The sequence below is a fragment of the Chiloscyllium plagiosum genome, unplaced genomic scaffold, assembly GCF_037043375.1.
Source record: "Chiloscyllium plagiosum isolate Xiang-an unplaced genomic scaffold, Cpla_swu_hap1 HiC_scaffold_33, whole genome shotgun sequence".
Taxonomy (NCBI): domain Eukaryota; kingdom Metazoa; phylum Chordata; class Chondrichthyes; order Orectolobiformes; family Hemiscylliidae; genus Chiloscyllium; species Chiloscyllium plagiosum.
The window spans coordinates 2,101,097-2,120,141 of NW_028270171.1; the positions used below are offsets into that span (position 1 = coordinate 2,101,097).

At 65.6% G+C, this 19,045-nt stretch overlaps 1 protein-coding gene across 10 annotated transcripts in view; it reads left to right on the plus strand.

The window, feature by feature from the left end:
• Nucleotides 1–19,045, plus strand: part of LOC122542077 (RNA binding protein fox-1 homolog 2-like) — a 370,347-nt gene that overhangs the window by 139,686 nt on the left and 211,616 nt on the right. The gene's annotated exons all lie outside the window — the stretch shown is intronic.

A 19,045-nucleotide genomic window follows, 5' to 3' on the forward strand; every position in this document is an offset into this window, starting at 1 on the left:
GGGGTGTGGGGGGGGTTTGTGTGTGTATGGGGGGTGTGGGGGGGGTTAGTGTGTGTGTGGGGGGGGGGTTTGGTGTGTGTGGGGGGGGTTTGTGTGTGTATGGGGGGGTGTGGGGGGGGTTTGTGTGTGTGTGGGGGGGTGGTGTGTGGGGGGGGTTTGTGTGTGTATGGGGGTGTGTGGGGGGGGTTTGTGTGTGTATGGGGGTGTGTGGGGGGGGTTGTGTGTGTATGGGGGTGTGTGGGGGGGGGTTTGTGTGTGTATGGGGGTGTGTGGGGGGGGTTTGTGTGTGTATGGGGGGTGTGTGTGGGGGGGTTTGTGTGTGTATGGGGGGTGTGTGGGGGGGGGTTTGTGTGTGTATGGGGGGTGTGTGGGGGGGTTTGTGTGTGTATGGGGGGTGTGTGGGGGGGGTTTGTGTGTGTATGGGGGGTGTGTGGGGGGGGTTTGTGTGTGTATGGGGGGTGTGTGGGGGGGGGGTTTGTGTGTGTATGGGGGGTGTGTGGGGGGGGTTTGTGTGTGTATGGGGGTGTGTGGGGGGGGGTTTGTGTGTGTATGGGGGTGTGTGGGGGGGGGTTTGTGTGTGTATGGGGGGTGTGTGGGGGGGGTTTGTGTGTGTATGGGGGTGTGTGGGGGGGGTTTGTGTGTGTATGGGGGTGTGTGGGGGGGGTTTGTGTGTGTATGGGGGGTGTGTGGGGGGGGGTTTGTGTGTGTATGGGGGTGTGTGGGGGGGGTTTGTGTGTGTATGGGGGTGTGTGTGGGGGGGTTTGTGTGTGTATGGGGGTGTGTGGGGGGGGTTTGTGTGTGTATGGGGGTGTGTGGGGGGGGGTTTGTGTGTGTATGGGGGTGTGTGGGGGGGGTTTGTGTGTGTGTGGGGGGGTTTGTGTGTGTATGGGGGTGTGTGGGGGGGGTTTGTGTGTGTGTGGGGGGGTGTGTGTGGGGGGGGGTTGTGTGTGTGGGGTGTGGGGGGGGGTTTGTGTGTGTATGGGGGGTGTGGGGGGGGGTTTGTGTGTGTATGGGGGTGTGTGGGGGGGGTTTGTGTGTGTGTGGGGGGTTTGTGTGTGTGTGGGGGTTTGTGTGTGTGGGGGGGGTTTGTGTGTGTGTGGGGGGGGTTTGTGTGTGTATGGGGGGTGTGGGGGGGGGTTTGTGTGTGTATGGGGGGTGTGTGGGGGGGGTTTGTGTGTGTGTGGGGGGGTTTGTGTGTGTATGGGGTGTGTGGGGGGGGTTTGTGTGTGTATGGGGGGTGTGTGTGTGGGGGGGTTTGTGTGTGTGTGGGGGGTTTGTGTGTGTATGGGGGTGTGTGGGGGGGGGTTTGTGTGGGTGTGGGGGGGGTTTGTGTGTGTATGGGGGGTGTGTGGGGGGGGGTTTGTGTGTGTATGGGGGGTGTGGGGGGGGTTGTGTGTGTGTGGGGGGGTGTGGGGGGGGTTGTGTGTGTGTGGGGGGGGTTGTGTGTGTGTGGGGGGTGTGGGGGGGGTTGTGTGTGTGTGGGGGGGTGTGTGTGGGGGGGGTTTGTGTGTGTATGGGGGGTGTGTGTGGGGGGGTTTGTGTGTGTATGGGGGTGTGTGTGGGGGGGGTTTGTGTGTGTGTGGGGGGTTTGTGTGTGTGTGGGGGGGGTTTGTGTGTGTGTGTGGGGGGGTTTGTGTGTGTGTGGGGGGGTTTGTGTGTGTGTGGGGGGGTTTGTGTGTGTGTGGGGGGTTTGTGTGTGTGTGGGGGGGGTTTGTGTGTGTGGGGGGGGTTTGTGTGTGTGTTGGGGGGGTTTGTGGTGTGTGTGGGGGGTTTGTGTGTGTATGGGGGGGTGTGTGTGGGGGGTTTGTGTGTGTTGGGGGGTGTGGGGGGGGTTTGTGTGTGTATGGGGGGGTGTGTGGGGGGGGTTGTGTGTGTATGGGGGTGTGTGTGGGGGGGGTTTGTGTGTGTATGGGGGGTGTGTGGGGGGGGGTTTGTGTGTGTATGGGGGGTGTGGGGGGGGGTTTGTGTGTGTATGGGGGGGTGTGTGGGGGGGGTTTGTGTGTGTGTGGGGGGGGTTTGTGTGTGTGTGGGGGGGGTTTGTGTGTGTGTGGGGGGGGTTTGTGTGTGTGTGGGGGGGGTGTGTGGGGGGGTTTGTGTGTGTGTGGGGGGGTTGTGTGGGGGGGGTTTGTGTGTGTATGGGGGGGTTGTGTGGGGGGGGTTTGTGTGTGTATGGGGGGGTTGTGTGGGGGGGGTTTGTGTGTGTGTGGGGGGGGTTGTGTGTGTGTATGGGGGGGTTGTGTGTGTGTGGGGGGGTTTGTGTGTGTATGGGGGTGTGTGTGGGGGGGGTTTGTGTGTGTATGGGGGGGTGTGTGGGGGGGGTTTGTGTGTGTATGGGGGGGTGTGTGGGGGGGGTTTGTGTGTGTGTGGGGGGGGTTGTGTGTGTGTGGGGGGGGTTTGTGTGTGTGTGGGGGGGGTTTGTGTGTGTGTGGGGGGTGTGTGTGTGTGTGTGGGGGGGGTTTGTGTGTGTATGGGGGGGTGTGTGGGGGGGTTTGTGTGTGTATGGGGGGTGTGTGGGGGGGGTTTGTGTGTGTATGGGGGGGTGTGTTGGGGTGTGTGTGGGGGGGGTTTGTGTGTGTATGGGGGGGTGTGTGGGGGGGGTTTGTGTGTGTATGGGGGGGTGTGTGGGGGGGGTTTGTGTGTGTGTGGGGGGGTTTGTGTGTGTGGGGGGGGTTTGTGTGTGTATGGGGGGGTTTGTGTGTGTGTATGGGGGGTTTGTGTGTGTGTATGGGGGGGTTTGTGTGTGTGTGGGGGGGTTTGTGTGTGTATGGGGGGTTGTGTGTGTGTGGGGGGGTTTGTGTGTGTATGGGGGTGTGTGTGGGGGGGGTTTGTGTGTGTATGGGGGGGTGTGTGGGGGGGGTTTGTGTGTGTGTGGGGGGGGGTTTGTGTGTGTATGGGGGGGTTGTGTGTGTGTGGGGGGGGTTTGTGTGTGTATGGGGGTGTGTGTGGGGGGGGTTTGTGTGTGTATGGGGGGGTGTGGGGGGGGTTTGTGTGTGTATGGGGGGGGGGTGTGGGGGGGTTTGTGTGTGTATGGGGGGGGTGTGGGGGGGGTTTGTGTGTGTATGGGGGGGTGTGGGGGGGGTTTGTGTGTGTGTGGGGGGGGGGTTTGTGTGTGTATGGGGGGGGTGTGGGGGGGTTTGTGTGTGTATGGGGGGGGTGTGGGGGGGGTTTGTGTGTGTGTGGGGGGGTTTGTGTGTGTATGGGGGGGGTGTGGGGGGGTTTGTGTGTGTATGGGGGGGTGTGTGGGGGGGGTTTGTGTGTGTATGGGGGGGTGTGTGGGGGGGGGTTTGTGTGTGTATGGGGGGTGTGTGGGGGGGGTTTGTGTGTGTATGGGGGGGTGTGTGGGGGGGTGTATGGGGGGGTGTTGGGGGGGGTGTATGGGGGGGTGTGTGGGGGGGGTTTGTGTGTGTATGGGGGGGTGTGTGGGGGGGGTTTGTGTGTGTATGGGGGGGTGTGTGGGGGGGGTTTGTGTGTGTATGGGGGGGTGTGTGGGGGGGGTTTGTGTGTGTATGGGGGGGTGTGTGGGGGGGGTTTGTGTGTGTATGGGGGGTGTGTGGGGGGGGTTTGTGTGTGTATGGGGGGGTGTGTGGGGGGGGTTTGTGTGTGTATGGGGGGTGTGTGGGGGGGGTTTGTGTGTGTATGGGGGGTGTGTGGGGGGGGTTTGTGTGTGTATGGGGGGGTGTGTGGGGGGGGTTTGTGTGTGTATGGGGGGGTGTGTGGGGGGGGTTTGTGTGTGTATGGGGGGGTGTGTGGGGGGGGGTTTGTGTGTGTATGGGGGGTGTGTGGGGGGGGTTTGTGTGTGTATGGGGGGGTGTGTGGGGGGGGTTTGTGTGTGTATGGGGGGGTGTGTGGGGGGGGTTTGTGTGTGTATGGGGGGGTGTGTGGGGGGGTTGTGTGTGTATGGGGGGGTGTGTGGGGGGGGTTTGTGTGTGTATGGGGGGGTGTGGGGGGGGTTTGTGTGTGTATGGGGGGGTGTGTGGGGGGGGTTTGTGTGTGTATGGGGGGTGTGTGGGGGGGGTTTGTGTGTGTGGGGGGGTGTGTGGGGGGGGGTTGTGTGTGTATGGGGGGTGTGTGGGGGGGGTTGTGTGTGTATGGGGGGGTGTGTGGGGGGGGGTTGTGTGTGTATGGGGGGGTGTGTGGGGGGGGTTTGTGTGTGTATGGGGGGGTGTGTGGGGGGGGTTGTGTGTGTATGGGGGGGTGTGTGGGGGGGGTGTGTGTGTGTGTGGGGGGTGTGTGGGGGGGGTTTGTGTGTGTATGGGGGTGTGTGTGGGGGGGGTTTGTGTGTGTATGGGGGGTGTGTGGGGGGGGTTTGTGTGTGTATGGGGGGGTGTGTGGGGGGGTTGTGTGTGTATGGGGGTGTGTGGGGGGGTTTGTGTGTGTATGGGGGGGTGTGTGGGGGGGGTTTGTGTGTGATGGGGGGTGTGTGGGGGGGGTTGTGTGTGTGTGGGGGGGTGTGGGGGGGGTTTGTGTGTGTATGGGGGGGTGTGTGGGGGGGTGTGGGGGGGTTGTGGGTGTGTTGGGGGGTGTTGTGGGGGGGGGTGTGGTGTGTGTGTGTGTGGGGGGGGTGTGGTGTGTGTGTGTGTGGGGGGGGGTGTGTGTGTGTGTGTGTGTGGGGGGGGTGTGGTGTGTGTGTGTGGGGGGGGTGTGGTGTGTGTGTGTGGGGGGGTGTGGTGTGTGTGTGTGGGGGGGTGTGGTGTGTGTGTGTGGGGGGGGTGTGGGTGTGTGTGTGGGGGGGGGTGTGGTGTGTGTGTGTGGGGGGGTGTGGTGTGTGTGTGTAGGGGGGGTGTGGTGTGTGTGTGTAGGGGGGGTGTGGTGTGTGTGTGTAGGGGGGGTGTGGTGTGTGTGTGTAGGGGGTGTGTGGTGTGTGTGTGGGGGGGGGTGGTGTGTGTGTGTAGGGGGGGGTGGTGTTTGTGTGGGGGGGCGTGGGGGGTTGTGGTGTGTGTGTGGGGGGGGCGTGGTGTGTGTGTGTGGGGGGGCGTGGTGTGTGTGTGTGGGGGGCGTGGTGTGTGTGTGGGGGGGGTGGCGTGGGGTGTGTGTGTGTGGGGGGGCGTGGTGTGTGTGTGTGTGGGGGGTTGTGGTGGGTGTGTGGGGGGGGTTGTGGTGGGTGTGTGGGGGGGGTTGTGGTGTGTGTGGGGGGGTGTGATGTGTGTGTGTGGGGGGGTGTGATGTGTGTGTGTGGGGGGGTGTGGTGGGTGTGGTGTGTGTGGGGGGTGTGGTGTGTGTGTGGGGGGGGCGTGGGGGGTTGTGGTGTGTGTGGGGGGGGGATGGTGTGTGTGTGTGGGGGGGGTGTGGGGGGTGTGGTGTGTGTGTGTGGGGGGCGTGGTGTGTGTGTGTGTGGGGGGGCGTGGTGGTGTGTGTGTGGGGGGGCGTGTGTGTGTGGGGGGTGGCGTGGGGTGTGTGTGTGTGGGGGGGAGCGTGGTGTTGTGTGTGGGGGGGCGTGGTGTGTGTGTGTGGGGGGGGTTGTGGTGTGTGTGTGGGGGGGGTTGTGGTGTGTGTGTGGGGGGGGTTGTGGTGTGTGTGTGGGGGGGTTGTGGTGTGTGTGTGGGGGGGTTGTGGTGTGTGTGGGGGGGGGTTGTGGTGGGTGTGTGGTGGGTGTGTGGGGGTTGTGGTGGTGTGTGTGGGGGGGGTTGTGGTGGGTGTGTGGGGGGGGTGTGGTGGGTGTGTGGGGGGTTGTGGTGGGTGTGTGGGGGGGTGTGGTGGGTGTGTGGGGGGGGTGTGATGTGTGTGTGTGTGGGGGGGTGTGATGTGTGTGTGTGGGGGGTGTGATGTGTGTGTGTGGGGGGGTGTGTGTGTGTGTGGGGGGGGTGTGATGTGTGTGTGGGGGGGGTGTGTGTGTGTGTGGGGGGGGTGTGGTGTGTGTGTGTGGGGGGGGGTGTGATGTGTGTGTGGGGGGGGTGTGATGTGTGTGTGGGGGGGGTGTGATGTGTGTGTGTGGGGGGGTGTGGTGTGTGTGTGTGGGGGGGTGTGTGTGTGTGTGTGGGGGGGTGTGATGTGTGTGTGTGGGGGGGTGTGTGTGTGTGTGTGGGGGGGTGTGGTGTGTGTGTGTGGGGGGGTGTGGTGGGTGTGTGTGGGGGGGTGTGGTGGGTGTGGTGTGTGTGGGGGGGGTGTGGTGGGTGTGGTGTGTGTGGTGTGTGTGGGGGGGGCGTGGTGTGTGTGGGGGGGCGTGGTGTGGTGTGTGTGGGGGGGCGTGGTGTGGTGTGTGTGGGGGGGGCGTGGTGTGGTGTGTGGGGGGGGCGTGGTGTGGTGTGTGGGGGGCGTGGTGGGTGTGTGGGGGTTGTGGTGGGTGTGTGGGGGGGTGTGATGTGTGTGTGTGGGGGGGTGTGGTGGGTGTGTGTGTGGGGGGGTGTGGTGGGTGTGTGTGTGGGGGGGTGTGGTGGGTGTGTGTGTGGGGGGGTGTGGTGGGTGTGTGTGTGGGGGGGTGTGGTGGGTGTGTGTGTGGGGGGGTGTGGTGGGTGTGTGTGGGGGGGTGTGGTGGGTGTGTGTGGGGGGGTGTGGTGGGTGTGGTGTGTGTGGGGGGGCGTGGTGGGTGTGGTGGGTGTGGTGTGTGTGGGGGGGCGTGGTGTGTGTGTGTGGGGGGGCGTGGTGTGTGTGTGTGGGGGGGGCGTGGTGTGTGTGTGTGGGGGGGCGTGGTGTGTGTGTGTGGGGGGGGTGTGGTGGGTGTGTGTGGGGGGGTGTGGTGGGTGTGGTGTGTGTGTGGGGGGGCGTGGTGTGTGTGTGTGGGGGGGCGTGGTGTGTGTGTGTGGGGGGGCGTGGTGTGTGTGTGTGGGGGGGGCGTGGTGTGTGTGTGTGGGGGGGGCGTGGTGTGTGTGTGTGGGGGGTGTGTGGTGGGTGTGTGTGGGGGGGTGTGTGGTGGGTGTGTGTGGGGGGGTGTGGTGGGTGTGTGTGGGGGGGTGTGGTGGGTGTGTGTGTGTGGTTGGTGTGGTGTGTGTGGGGGGGGCGTGGTGTGTGTGTGGGGGGGTGTGGTGGGTGTGTGTGTGGGGGGGTGTGGTGGGTGTGTGTGTGGGGGAGTGTGGTGGGTGTGGTGTGTGGGGGGTGTGGTGTGTGTGGGGGGGCGTGGTGTGGTGTGTGTGGGGGGGTTGTGGTGTGTGTGTGTGTGGGGTTGTGGTGTGTGTGTGGGGGGGTGTGGTGTGTGTGTGTGTGGGGGGGTGTGGTGGGTGTGTGTGTGGGGGGGTGTGGTGGTGTGTGTGTGGGGGGGTGTGGTGGGTGTGTGTGGGGGGGTGTGGTGGGTGTGTGTGGGGGGGTGTGGTGGGTGTGGTGTGTGTGGTGGGTGTGGTGTGTGTGTGGTGGGTGTGGTGTGTGTGGAGGGGGCGTGGTGTGGTGTGTGTGGGGGGGGCGGTGTGTGTGGGGGGGGCGTGGTGTGGTGTGTGTGGGGGGGGGCGGTGTGTGTGGGGGGGGCGTGGTGTGTGTGTGTGGGGGGGTGTGGTGGGTGTGTGTGGGGTGTTGTGTGTGTGTGTGTGTGTGTGGGGGGGTGTGTGTGTGTGTGTGTGGGGGGGTGTGGTGGGTGTGTGTGGGGGGGTGTGGTGGGTGTGTGTGGGGGGTGTGGTGGGTGTGGTGTGTGTGGTGTGTGTGGTGGGTGGTGTGTGTGGGGGGGGTGTGGTGGGTGTGTGTGGTGGGGTGTGATGGGTGTGTGTGGGGGGGTGTGGTGGGTGTGGTTGGTGTGGTGTGTGTGGGGGGGGCGTGGTGGGTGTGTGTGTGGGGGGGTGTGGTGGGTGTGTGTGTGGGGGGGTGTGGTGGGTGTGTGTGTGGGGGGGTGTGGTGGGTGTGTGTGTGGGGGGGTGTGGTGGGTGTGTGTGGGGGGGTGTGGTGGGTGTGTGTGGGGGGTGTGGTGGTGTGGTGTGTGTGGTGTGTGTGGTTGGTGTGGTGGTGTGTGTGGGGGGGTGTGGTGGGTGTGGTGTGTGGGGGGGTGTGATGGTGGGTGTGGGGGGGTGTGGTGGGGTGTGGTTGTGTGGTGTGTGTGGGGGGGGCGTGGTGGGTGTGTGTGTGGGGGGGTGTGGTGGGTGTGTGTGTGGGGGGGTGTGGTGGTGTGTGTGTGGGGGGGTGTGGTGGGGTGTGTGTGTGGGGGGTGTGGTGGGTGTGTGTGGGGGGGTGTGGTGGGTGTGTGTGGGGGGGTGTGGTGGGTGTGTGTGGGGGGGTGTGGTGGGTGTGTGTGGGGGGGTGTGGTGGTGTGTGTGGGGGGGGTGTGGTGTGTGTGTGGGGGGGGTGTGGTGTGTGTGTGGGGGGGGTGTGGTGTGTGTGTGGGGGGGGGTGTGGTGTGTGTGTGGGGGGGGTGTGGTGGTGTGTGTGGGGGGGTGTGGTGTGTGTGTGGGGGGGTGTGGTGTGTGTGTGGGGGGGTGTGGTGTGTGTGTGGGGGGGTGTGGTGTGTGTGTGGGGGGGTGTGGTGTGTGTGTGGGGGGGGTGTGGTGTGTGTGTGGGGGGGTGGTGTGTGTGTGGGGGGTGTGGTGGGGGGGTGTGGTGGTGGGTGTGGTGGGTGTGTGTGGGGGGGTGTGGTGGGTGGGTGTGTGTGGGGGGGGTGTGGTGGTGTGTGTGTGGGGGGTGTGTGGGTGTGTGTGTGGGGGGTGTGGTGGGTGTGTGTGTGGGGGGGTGTGGTGGGTGTGTGTGTGGGGGGGTGTGGTGGGTGTGGTGTGTGTGGTGGGTGTGGTGTGTGTGGGGGGGGCGTGGTGTGGTGGGTGTGTGTGGGGTGTTGTGTGTGTGTGTGTGTGTGTGGTGGGTGTGGTGTGTGTGTGTGGGGTTGTGGTGTGTGTGTGTGGGGTTGTGGTGTGTGTGTGGGGGGCGTGGTGTGGTGTGTGTGGGGGGGCGGTGTGTGTGGGGGGGGCGTGGTGTGGTGTGTGTGGGGGGGCGTGGTGTGGTGTGTGTGGGGGGGGCGTGGTGTGTGTGTGTGGGGGGGTGTGGTGGGTGTGTGTGGGGTGTTTGTGTGTGTGTGTGTGTGTGGGGTTGTGGTGTGTGTGTGGGGTGGTGTGGTGTGTCTGGGGGGGGCGGGTGTGTGTGGGGGGGCGTGGTGTGGTGTGTGTGGGGGGGGCGTGGTGTGTGTGTGTGGGGGGGGCGTGGTGGGTGTGTGTGGGGGGGTGTGGTGGGTGTGGTGTGTGTGGTTGGTGTGGTGTGTGTGGGGGGGTGTGGTGGGTGTGTGTGTGGGGGGGTGTGGTGGGTGTGTGTGGGGGGGTGTGGTGGGTGTGAGTGGGGGGGTGTGGTGGGTGTGTGTGGGGGGGTGTGGTGGGTGTGTGTGGGGGGGTGTGATGTGTGTGTGTGGGGGGGTGTGGTGGTGTGTGTGGGGGGGTGTGGTGGGTGTGTGTGGGGGGTGTGGTGGGTGTGGTGTGTGTGGTTGGTGTGGTGTGTGTGGGGGGGGCGTGGTGTGTGTGTGGGGGGGTGTGGTGGGTGTGGTGTGTGTGGTTGGTGTGGTGTGTGTGGGGGGGGCGTGGTGTGTGTGTGGGGGGGTGTGATGTGTGTGTGTGGGGGGGTGTGGTGGGTGTGTGTGTGGGGGGGTGTGGTGGGTGTGTGTGGGGGGGTGTGGTTGGTGTGGTGTGTGTGGGGGGGGCGTGGTGTGTGTGTGGGGGGTGTGGGGGGTGTGGTGGGTGTGTGTGGGGGGGTGTGGTGGGTGTGAGTGGGGGGGTGTGGTGGGTGTGTGTGGGGGGGTGTGGTGGGTGTGTGTGGGGGGGTGTGATGTGTGTGTGTGGGGGGGTGTGGTGGGTGTGTGTGGGGGGGTGTGGTGGGTGTGTGTGGGGGGGTGTGGTGGGTGTGGTGTGTGTGGTTGGTGTGGTGTGTGTGGGGGGGGCGTGGTGTGTGTGTGGGGGGGTGTGGTGGGTGTGGTGTGTGTGGTTGGTGTGGTGTGTGTGGGGGGGGCGTGGTGTGTGTGTGGGGGGGTGTGATGTGTGTGGGGGGGTGTGGTGGGTGTGTGTGTGGGGGGGTGTGGTGGGTGTGTGTGGGGGGGGTGTGGTGGGTGTGGTTGGTGTGGTGTGTGTGGGGGGGGCGTGGTGTGTGTGTGGGGGGGTGTGGTGGGTGTGTGTGTGGGGGGGTGTGGTGGGTGTGTGTGGGGGGGGCGTGGTGTGTGTGTGGGGGGGTGTGGTGGGTGTGTGTGTGGGGGGGTGTGGTGGGTGTGTGTGTGGGGGGGTGTGGTGGGTGTGTGTGTGGGGGGTGTGGTGGGTGTGTGTGTGGGGGGGTGTGGTGGGTGTGTGTGGTGGGTGTGGTGTGTGTGGTGGGTGTGGTGTGTGTGGGGGGGCGTGGTGTGGTGTGTGTGGGGGGGGTGTGGGGGGGTGTGGTGGGTGTGTGTGTGTGTGGGGTTGTGGTGTGTGTGTGTGGGGTTGTGGTGTGTGTGTGGGGGGGTGTGGTGGGTGTGTGTGTGGGGGGGTGTGGTGGGTGTGTGTGGGGGGCTGTGGTGGGTGTGGTGTGTGTGGTGTGTGTGGGGGGGGCGTGGTGTGGTGTGTGGGGGGGGCGGTGTGTGTGGGGGGGTCGTGGTGTGGTGTGTGTGGGGGGGGGCGTGGTGTGTGTGTGTGTGGGGGGGTGTGGTGGGTGTGTGTGGGGGGCTGTGGTGGGTGTGGTGTGTGTGTGTGTGTGGGGGGGGGCGTGGTGTGTGTGTGTGTGGGGGGTGTGGTGGGTGTGTGTGGGGTGTTGTGTGTGTGTGTGTGTGTGTGGGGGGTTGTGGTGTGTGTGTGGGGTTGTGTGTGTGTGTGGGGTTGTGTGTGTGTGTGGGGGGTTGTGATGTGTGTGTGTGGGGGGGTGTGATGTGTGTGTGTGGGGGGGTGTGATGTGTGTGTGTGGGGGGGTGTGATGTGTGTGTGTGTGGGGGGGTGTGGTGGGTGTGTGTGGGGGGGTGTGGTGGGTGTGTGTGGGGGGGTGTGGTGGGTGTGGTGTGTGTGGTTGGTGTGGTGGGTGTGGGGGGGCGTGGTGTGTGTGTGGGGGGGTGTGGTGGGTGTGAGTGGGGGGGTGTGGTGGGTGTGTGGGGGGGGTGTGGTGGGTGTGTGTGGGGGGGTGTGATGTGTGTGTGTGGGGGGGTGTGGTGGGTGTGTGTGGGGGTGTGTGATGTGTGTGTGTGGGGGGGTGTGGTGGGTGTGGTGTGTGTGGTTGGTGTGGTGTGTGTGGGGGGGGCGTGGTGTGTGTGTGGGGGGGTGTGGTGGGTGTGGTGTGTGTGGTGTGTGTGGGGGGGTGTGGTGGGTGTGTGTGGGGGGGTGTGATGTGTGTGTGTGGGGGGGTGTGGTGGGTGTGTGTGGGGGGGTGTGATGTGTGGGTGTGGTGTGTGTGGTTGGTGTGGTGTGTGTGGGGGGGGCGTGGTGTGTGTGTGGGGGGTGTGGTGGGTGTGAGTGGGGGGGTGTGGTGGGTGTGTGTGGGGGGGTGTGGTGGGTGTGTGTGGGGGGGTGTGGTGGGTGTGGTGTGTGTGGTTGGCGTGGTGTGTGTGGTTGGCGTGGTGTGTGTGGGGGGGGCGTGGTGTGTGTGTGGGGGGGTGTGGTGGGTGTGGTGTGTGTGGTTGGTGTGGTGTGTGTGGGGGGGTCGTGGTGTGTGTGTGGGGGGGTGTGGTGGGTGTGTGGGGGGGTGTGGTGGGTGTGATGTGTGTGGTTGGTGTGGTGTGTGTGGGGGGGTCGTGGTGTGTGTGTGGGGGGGTGTGGTGGGTGTGTGTGTGGGGGGGTGTGGTGGGTGTGTGTGGGGGGGTGTGGTGGGTGTGTGTGGGGGGTGTGGTGGGTGTGTGTGGGGGGGTGTGGTGGGTGTGAGTGGGGGGGTGTGGTGGGTGTGTGTGGGGGGGTGTGGTGGGTGTGTGTGGGGGGGTGTGATGTGTGTGTGTGGGGGGGTGTGGTGGGTGTGTGTGGGGGTGTGTGATGTGTGTGTGTGGGGGGGTGTGGTGGGTGTGTGTGGGGGGGTGTGGTGGGTGTGGTGTGTGTGGTTGGTGTGGTGTGTGTGGGGGGGGCGTGGTGTGTGTGTGGGGGGGTGTGGTGGGTGTGGTGTGTGTGGTTGGTGTGGTGTGTGTGGGGGGGGCGTGGTGTGTGTGTGGGGGGGTGTGGTGGGTGTGGTGTGTGTGGTTGGTGTGGTGTGTGTGGGGGGGTGTGGTGGGTGTGTGTGGGGGGGTGTGATGTGTGTGTGTGGGGGGGTGTGGTGGGTGTGTGTGGGGGGGTGTGATGTGTGGGTGTGGTGTGTGTGGTTGGTGTGGTGTGTGTGGGGGGGGCGTGGTGTGTGTGTGGGGGGTGTGGTGGGTGTGAGTGGGGGGGTGTGGTGGGTGTGTGTGGGGGGGTGTGGTGGGTGTGTCTGGGCGGGTGTGGTGGGTGTGGTGTGTGTGGTTGGCGTGGTGTGTGTGGTTGGCGTGGTGTGTGTGGGGGGGGCGTGGTGTGTGTGTGGGGGGGTGTGGTGGGTGTGGTGTGTGTGGTTGGTGTGGTGTGTGTGGGGGGGTCGTGGTGTGTGTGTGGGGGGGTGTGGTGGGTGTGTGGGGGGGTGTGGTGGGTGTGGTGTGTGTGGTTGGTGTGGTGTGTGTGGGGGGGTCGTGGTGTGTGTGTGGGGGGGTGTGGTGGGTGTGTGTGTGGGGGGGTGTGGTGGGTGTGTGTGGGGGGGTGTGGTGGGTGTGTGTGGGGGGTGTGGTGGGTGTGTGTGGGGGGGGGTGTGGTGTGTGTGTGGGGGGGTGTGGTGTGTGTGTGGGGGGGTGTGGTGTGTGTGTGGGGGGGTGTGGTGTGTGTGGTGTGTGTGTGGGGGGGTGTGGTGTGTGTGTGGGGGAGTGTGGTGTGTGTGTGGGGGGGTGTGGTGTGTGTGTGGGGGGGGTGTGGTGTGTGTGTGGGGGGGTGTGGTGTGTGTGGGGGGGGGTGTGGTGTGTGTGGGGGGGGGTGTGGTGTGTGTGGGGGGGGGTGTGGTGTGTGTGTGGGGGGGTGTGGTGTGTGTGTGGGGGGGTGTGGTGTGTGTGTGTGGGGGGTGTGGTGTGTGTGTGGGGGGGTGTGGTGTGTGTGTGGGGGGGGGTGTGGTGTGTGTGGGGGGGGGTGTGGTGTGTGTGGGGGGGGGTGTGGTGTGTGTGGGGGGGGGTGTGGTGTGTGTGTGGGGGGGTGTGGTGTGTGTGTGGGGGGGTGTGGTGTGTGTGTGGGGGGGTGTGGTGTGTGTGTGGGGGGGTGTGGTGTGTGTGTGGGGGGGTGTGGTGTGTGTGTGGGGGGGTGTGGTGTGTGTGTGGGGGGGTGTGGTGGGTGTGTGGGGGGGTGTGGTGGGTGTGTGGGGGGTTGTGGTGTGTGTGTGGGGGGGTGTGGTGGGTGTGTGTGGTGGGTGTGTGTGGTGGGTGTGGTGTGTGTGGTGGGTGTGGTGTGTGTGGTGGGGGCGTGGTGGGTGTGTGTGTGGAGGGGGCGTGGGGTGTGTGTGTTGGGGGGGTGTGGTGTGTGTGTGTGGGGGGTTGTGGTGTGTGTGTGTGGGGGGTTGTGGTGTGTGTGTGGGGGGGGCGTGGTGTGTGTGTGGGGGGGGCGTGGTGTGTGTGTGGGGGGGTGTGGTGTGTGTGGGGGGGTGTGGTGTGTGTGGGGGGGGGTGTGGTGTGTGTGGGGGGGGGGGTGTGGTGTGTGGGGGGGGGGGTGTGGTGTGTGTGGGGGGGGGGTGTGGTGTGTGTGTGGGGGGGGGTGTGCGTGCGGGTGGTGTGCGTGTGTGGGGGGGTGTGGTGTGTGTGTGGGGGGGTGTGGTGTGTGTGTGGGGGGGGTGTGGTGTGTGTGGGGGGGTGTGGTGTGTGTGTGGGGGGGTGTGGTGTGTGTGTGGGGGTGGGTGTGCGTGCGGGTGGTGTGCGTGTGGGGGGGGGTGTGGTGTGTGTGTGGGGGGGGTGTGGTGTGTGTGTGGGGGGGTGTGGTGTGTGTGTGGGGGTGGGTGTGCGTGCGGGTGGTGTGCGTGTGGGGGGGGGTGTGGTGTGTGTGTGGGGGGGTGTGGTGTGTGTGTGGGGGGGTGTGGTGTGTGTGTGGGGGGGTGTGGTGGGTGTGTGTTGGGGGGGTGTGGTGTGTGTGTGGGGGGGGTTGTGGTGTGTGTGTGGGGGTGTGTGGTGTGTGTGTGGGGGTGTGTGGTGTGTGTGTGGGGGGGTGTGGTGGGTGTGTGTTGGGGGGGTGTGGTGTGTGTTGGGGGGGTGTGGTGTGTGTTGGGGGGGTGTGGTGTGTGTGTTGGGGGGGTGTGGTGTGTGTGTGGGGGGGGTTGTGGTGTGTGTGTGGGGGGGTTGTGGTGTGTGTGTGGGGGGGGTGTGGTGTGTTTGTGGGGGGGGTGTGGTGTGTGTGTGGGGGGGGTGTGGTGTGTGTGTGGGGGTGGGTGTGCGTGTGGGGAGGGTGTGGTGCGTGTGGGACGGGGTGTGGTGCGTGTGGGGGGGGGGGTGTGGTGCGTGTGTGGGGGGGGTGTGGTGCGTGTGGGGGGATGTGGTGTGTGTGTGGGGGGGTGTGGTGTGTGTGTGGGGGGGTGTGGTGTGTGTGTGGGGGGGTGTGGTGTGTGTGTGGGGGGGTGTGGTGTGTGTGTGGGGGGGTGTGGTGTGTGTGTGGGGGGGTGTGGTGGGTGTGTGTGGGGGGTTGTGGTGTGTGTGTGGGGGGGTGTGGTGGGTGTGTGTGGGGGGGTGTGGTGGGTGTGTGTGGGGGGGTGTGGTGGGTGTGTGTGGGGGGGTGTGGTGGGTGTGTGTGGGGGGTGTGGTGTGTGTGGTGGGTGTGGTGTGTGTGGTGGGGGCGTGGTGGGTGTGTGTGTGGGGGGGTGTGGTGTGTGTGTGGGGGGGGGTGTGGTGTGTGTGTGGGGGGGGGTGTGGTGTGTGTGTGGGGGGGGGTGTGGTGTGTGTGTGGGGGGGGTGTGTGGTGTGTGTGTGTGGGGGGGTGTGGTGTGTGGGGGGGGTGTGGTGTGTGTGTGGGGGTGGGTGTGTGTGTGGGGGTGGGTGTGCGTGCGGGGGGTGTGGTGTGCGTGTGGGGGGGGGTGTGGTGTGTGTGTGGGGGGGGGTGTGGTGTGTGTGTGGGGGGGTGTGTGGTGTGTGTGTGTGGGGGGGGTGTGGTGTGTGGGGGGGGTGTGGTGTGTGTGTGGGGGTGGGTGTGTGTGTGGGGGTGGGTGTGTGTGTGGGGGTGGGTGTGCGTGCGGGGGGTGTGGTGTGCGTGTGGGGGGGGGTGTGGTGTGTGTGTGGGGGGGTGTGGTGTGTGTGTGGGGGGGGTGTGGTGTGTGTGTGTGGGGGGTGTGTGGTGTGTGTGTGGGGGTGGGTGTGCGTGCGGGGGGTGTGGTGTGCGTGTGGGGGGGGTGTGGTGCGTGTGGGGGGGGGTGTGGTGCGTGTTGGGGGGGTGTGGTGTGTGTGTGGGGGGGGTTGTGGTGTGTGTGTGGGGGGGGTTGTGGTGTGTGTGTGGGGGGGTGTGGTGTGCGTGTGGGGGTGGGTGTGCGTGCGGGGGGTGTGGTGTGCGTGTGGGGGGGGTGTGGTGCGTGTGGGGGGGGTGTGGTGCGTGTGGGGGGGGTGTGGTGCGTGTGGGGGGGGTGTGGTGTGTGTGTGGGGGGGTGTGGTGTGTGTGTGGGGGGGTGTGGTGTGTGTGTGGGGGGTTGTGGTGTGTGTGTGGGGGGTTGTGGTGTGTGTGTGGGGGGGTGTGTTGGGTGTGTGTGGGGGGTTGTGGTGGGTGTGTGTGGGGGGTTGTGGTGGGTGTGTGTGGGGGGGTGTGGTGTGTGTGGTGTGTGTGGTGGGTGTGGTGTGTGTGGTGGGGGCGTGGTGGGTGTGTGTGTGGAGGGGGCGTGGGGTGTGTGTGTTGGGGGGTGTGGTGTGTGTGTGGGGGGGGTTGTGGGGTGTGTGTGGGGGGGTTGTGGTGTGTGTGTGGGGGGGGTTGTGGTGTGTGTGTGGGGGGGGTTGTGGTGTGTGTGGGGGGGGTGTGGTGTGTGTGTGGGGGTGGGTGTGCGTGCGGGGGGTGTGGTGTGCGTGTGGGGGGGGGTGTGGTGCGTGTGGGGGGGGGTGTGGTGCGTGTGGGGGGGGTTGTGGTGCGTGTGGGGGGGGTGTGGTGTGTGTGGGGGGGTGTGGTGTGTGTGGTGGGTGTGGTGTGTGTGGTGGGTGTGGTGTGTGTGGTGGGGGCGTGGTGGGTGGGCGTGTGGAGGGGGCGTGGGGTGTGTGTGTTGGGGGGTGTGGTGTGTGTGTGGGGGGGGTTGTGGGGTGTGTGTGGGGGGGGTGTGGTGTGTGTGTGGGGGGGGTGTGGTGTGTGTGTGGGGGGGGTGTGGTGTGTGTGTGGGGGGGGTGTGGTGTGTGTGTGGGGGGGGTGTGGTGTGTGTGTGGGGGTGGGTGTGCGTGCGGGGGGTGTGGCGTGCGTGTGGGGGGGGTGTGGTGCGTGTGGGGGGGGGTGTGGTGCGTGTGGGGGGGGGGTGTGGTGCGTGTGGGGGGGTGTGGTGTGTGTGTGGGGGGGTGTGGTGTGTGTGTGGGGGGGTGTGGTGTGTGTGTGGGGGGGTGTGGTGTGTGTGTGGGGGGGTGTGGTGTGTGTGTGGGGGGGTGTGGTGTGTGTGTGGGGGGTGTGGTGTGTGTGTGGGGGGGTGTGGTGTGTGTGTGGGGGGGTGTGGTGTGTGTGTGGGGGGGTGTGGTGTGTGTGTGGGGGGGTGTGGTGTGTGTGTGGGGGGGTGTGGTGTGTGTGGGGGGGTGTGGTGTGTGTGGTGGGTGTGGTGTGTGTGGTGGGGGCGTGGTGGGTGTGTGTGTGGAGGGGGCGTGGGGTGTGTGTGTTGGGGGGTGTGGTGTGTGTGTGGGGGGGGGTGTGGTGTGTGTGTGGGGGGGGTGTGGTGTGTGTGTGGGGGGGGTGTGGTGTGTGTGTGGGGGGGGTGTGGTGTGTGTGTGGGGGGGGTGTGGTGTGTGTGTGGGGGTGGGTGTGCGTGCGGGGGGTGTGGTGTGCGTGTGGGGGGGGTGTGGTGCGTGTGGGGGGGGGTGTGGTGCGTGTGGGGGGGGTGTGGTGCGTGTGGGGGGGTGTGGTGTGTGTGTGGGGGGGTGTGGTGTGTGTGTGGGGGGGTGTGGTGTGTGTGTGGGGGGTGTGGTGTGTGTGTGGGGGGTGTGGTGTGTGTGTGGGGGGGTGTGGTGTGTGTGTGGGGGGGTGTGGTGTGTGTGTGGGGGGGTGTGGTGTGTGTGTGGGGGGGTGTGGTGTGTGTGTGGGGGGGTGTGGTGTGTGTGTGTGGGGGGGTGTGGTGTGTGTGTGGGGGGGTGTGGTGTGTGTGTGGGGGGGTGTGGTGCGTGTGGGGGGGGGTGTGGTGCGTGTGGGGGGGTGTGGTGGGTGTGTGTGGGGGGGTGTGGTGTGTGTGGTGGGTGTGGTGTGTGTGGTGGGGGCGTGGTGGGTGTGTGTGTGGAGGGGGCGTGGGGTGTGTGTGTTGGGGGGTGTGGTGTGTGTGTGGGGGGGGTTGTGGGGTGTGTGTGGGGGGGTGTGGTGTGTGTGTGGGGGGGTGTGGTGTGTGTGTGGGGGTGTGTGGTGTGTGTGTGGGGGTGTGTGGTGTGTGTGTGGGGGGGTGTGGTGTGTGTGTGGGGGGGTGTGGTGTGTGTGTGGGGGGGTGTGGTGTGTGTGTGGGGGGGGTGTGGTGTGTGTGTGGGGGGGGTGTGGTGTGTGTGTGGGGGGGGTGTGGTGTGTGTGTGGGGGGGGTGTGGTGTGTGTGTGGGGGGGGTGTGGTGTGTGTGTGGGGGGGGGTGTGGTGTGTGTGTGTGGGGGGGGTGTGGTGTGTGGGGGGGGTGTGGTGTGTGTGTGGGGGGGGTGGGTGTGCGTGCGGGGGTGGGTGTGCGTGCGGGGGGTGTGGTGTGTGTGTGGGGGGGTGTGGTGTGTGTGTGGGGGGGTGTGGTGTGTGTTTGGGGGGGTGTGGTGTGTGTGTGGGGGGGTGTGGTGTGTGTGTGGGGGGGTGTGGTGTGTGTGGGGGGGTGTGGTGTGTGTGTGGGGGGGTGTGGTGTGTGTGTGGGGGGGGTGTGGTGTGTGTGTGTGGGGGGTGTGTGGTGTGTGTGTGGGGGTGGGTGTGCGTGCGGGGGGTGTGGTGTGCGTGTGGGGGGGGTGTGGTGCGTGTGGGGGGGGGTGTGGTGCGTGTGGGGGGGGGTGTGGTGCGTGTGGGGGGGGGTGTGGTGCGTGTGGGGGGGGGTGTGGTGCGTGTGGGGGGGGGTGTGGTGCGTGTGGGGGGGGGTGTGGTGCGTGTGTGGGGGGGTGTGGTGCTTGTGTGGGGGGGTGTGGTGTGCGTGCGGGGGGTGTGGTGTGCGTGCGGGGGGTGTGGTGTGTCTGTGGGGGGGTGTGGTGTGTCTGTGGGCGGGGTGTGGTGTGTCTGTTGGGGGGGTGTGGTGTGTCTGTTGGGGGGGTGTGGTGTGTCTGTGGGGGGGGTGTGGTGTGTCTGTGGGGGGGGTGTGTGGTGTGTCTGTGGGGGGGGTGTGTGGTGTGTCTGTGGGGGGGGTGTGGTGTGTGTGGGGGGGGGAGTGTGGTGGGTGTGTGTGTGGAGGTGTGGTGGGTGTGTGTGTGGGGGTGTGTGTCGTGTGGGGGTGTCGTGTGTGTATGGGGGTTTGTGTGTGTGTGTGTCTGGAGTGTGTGTGTGGTGTGTGTATGGGGGGTGTTTGTGATGTGTCCTCAGTAGGTGTGGGTGGTGGTGTATGGTGTGGGGTTGTGTGTGTGTGTCTGTGTGCGCTTTCAGTAATGGGCCAATGCACTCAGCTGTAAAACGATGATTGCTGCCTGTGAAGCCTGGGACTAAGACTGTTTCACTGCTGATGAGATGGATTTGCTGACAGATATGTGAGGGATCATACCTCTGCCGCCTGAGCCATAAACTAACTTAAGTAAAGCCTATTAGATGAAGCAGGGATCTGTTAAGGTAGCTCCAAAGAAAAGAACTCTTATTTAAAAGCAGATTGCCTTTAACTAACATTTGAAGTAAAGAACTTTTTATTTGAAATAGAATAGTAATTTATTGTCACTTGTGTTTTTCCAAAAATATAGTGAAAAGTATTGAAGTGGCCATACTCTGGCACCTATATTAGTAACAGAGGACAGTTAGCAAATAGAAGACAATGACCTTCCCCAGTGAGAGAATCTAATGGTCTTCCCCAGTGAGAGAATCTCTAATGGTCTTCCCCAGTGAGAGAATCTCTAATGGTCTTCCCCAGTGAGAGAATCTCTAATGGTCTTCCCCAGTGAGAGAATCTCTAATGGTCTTC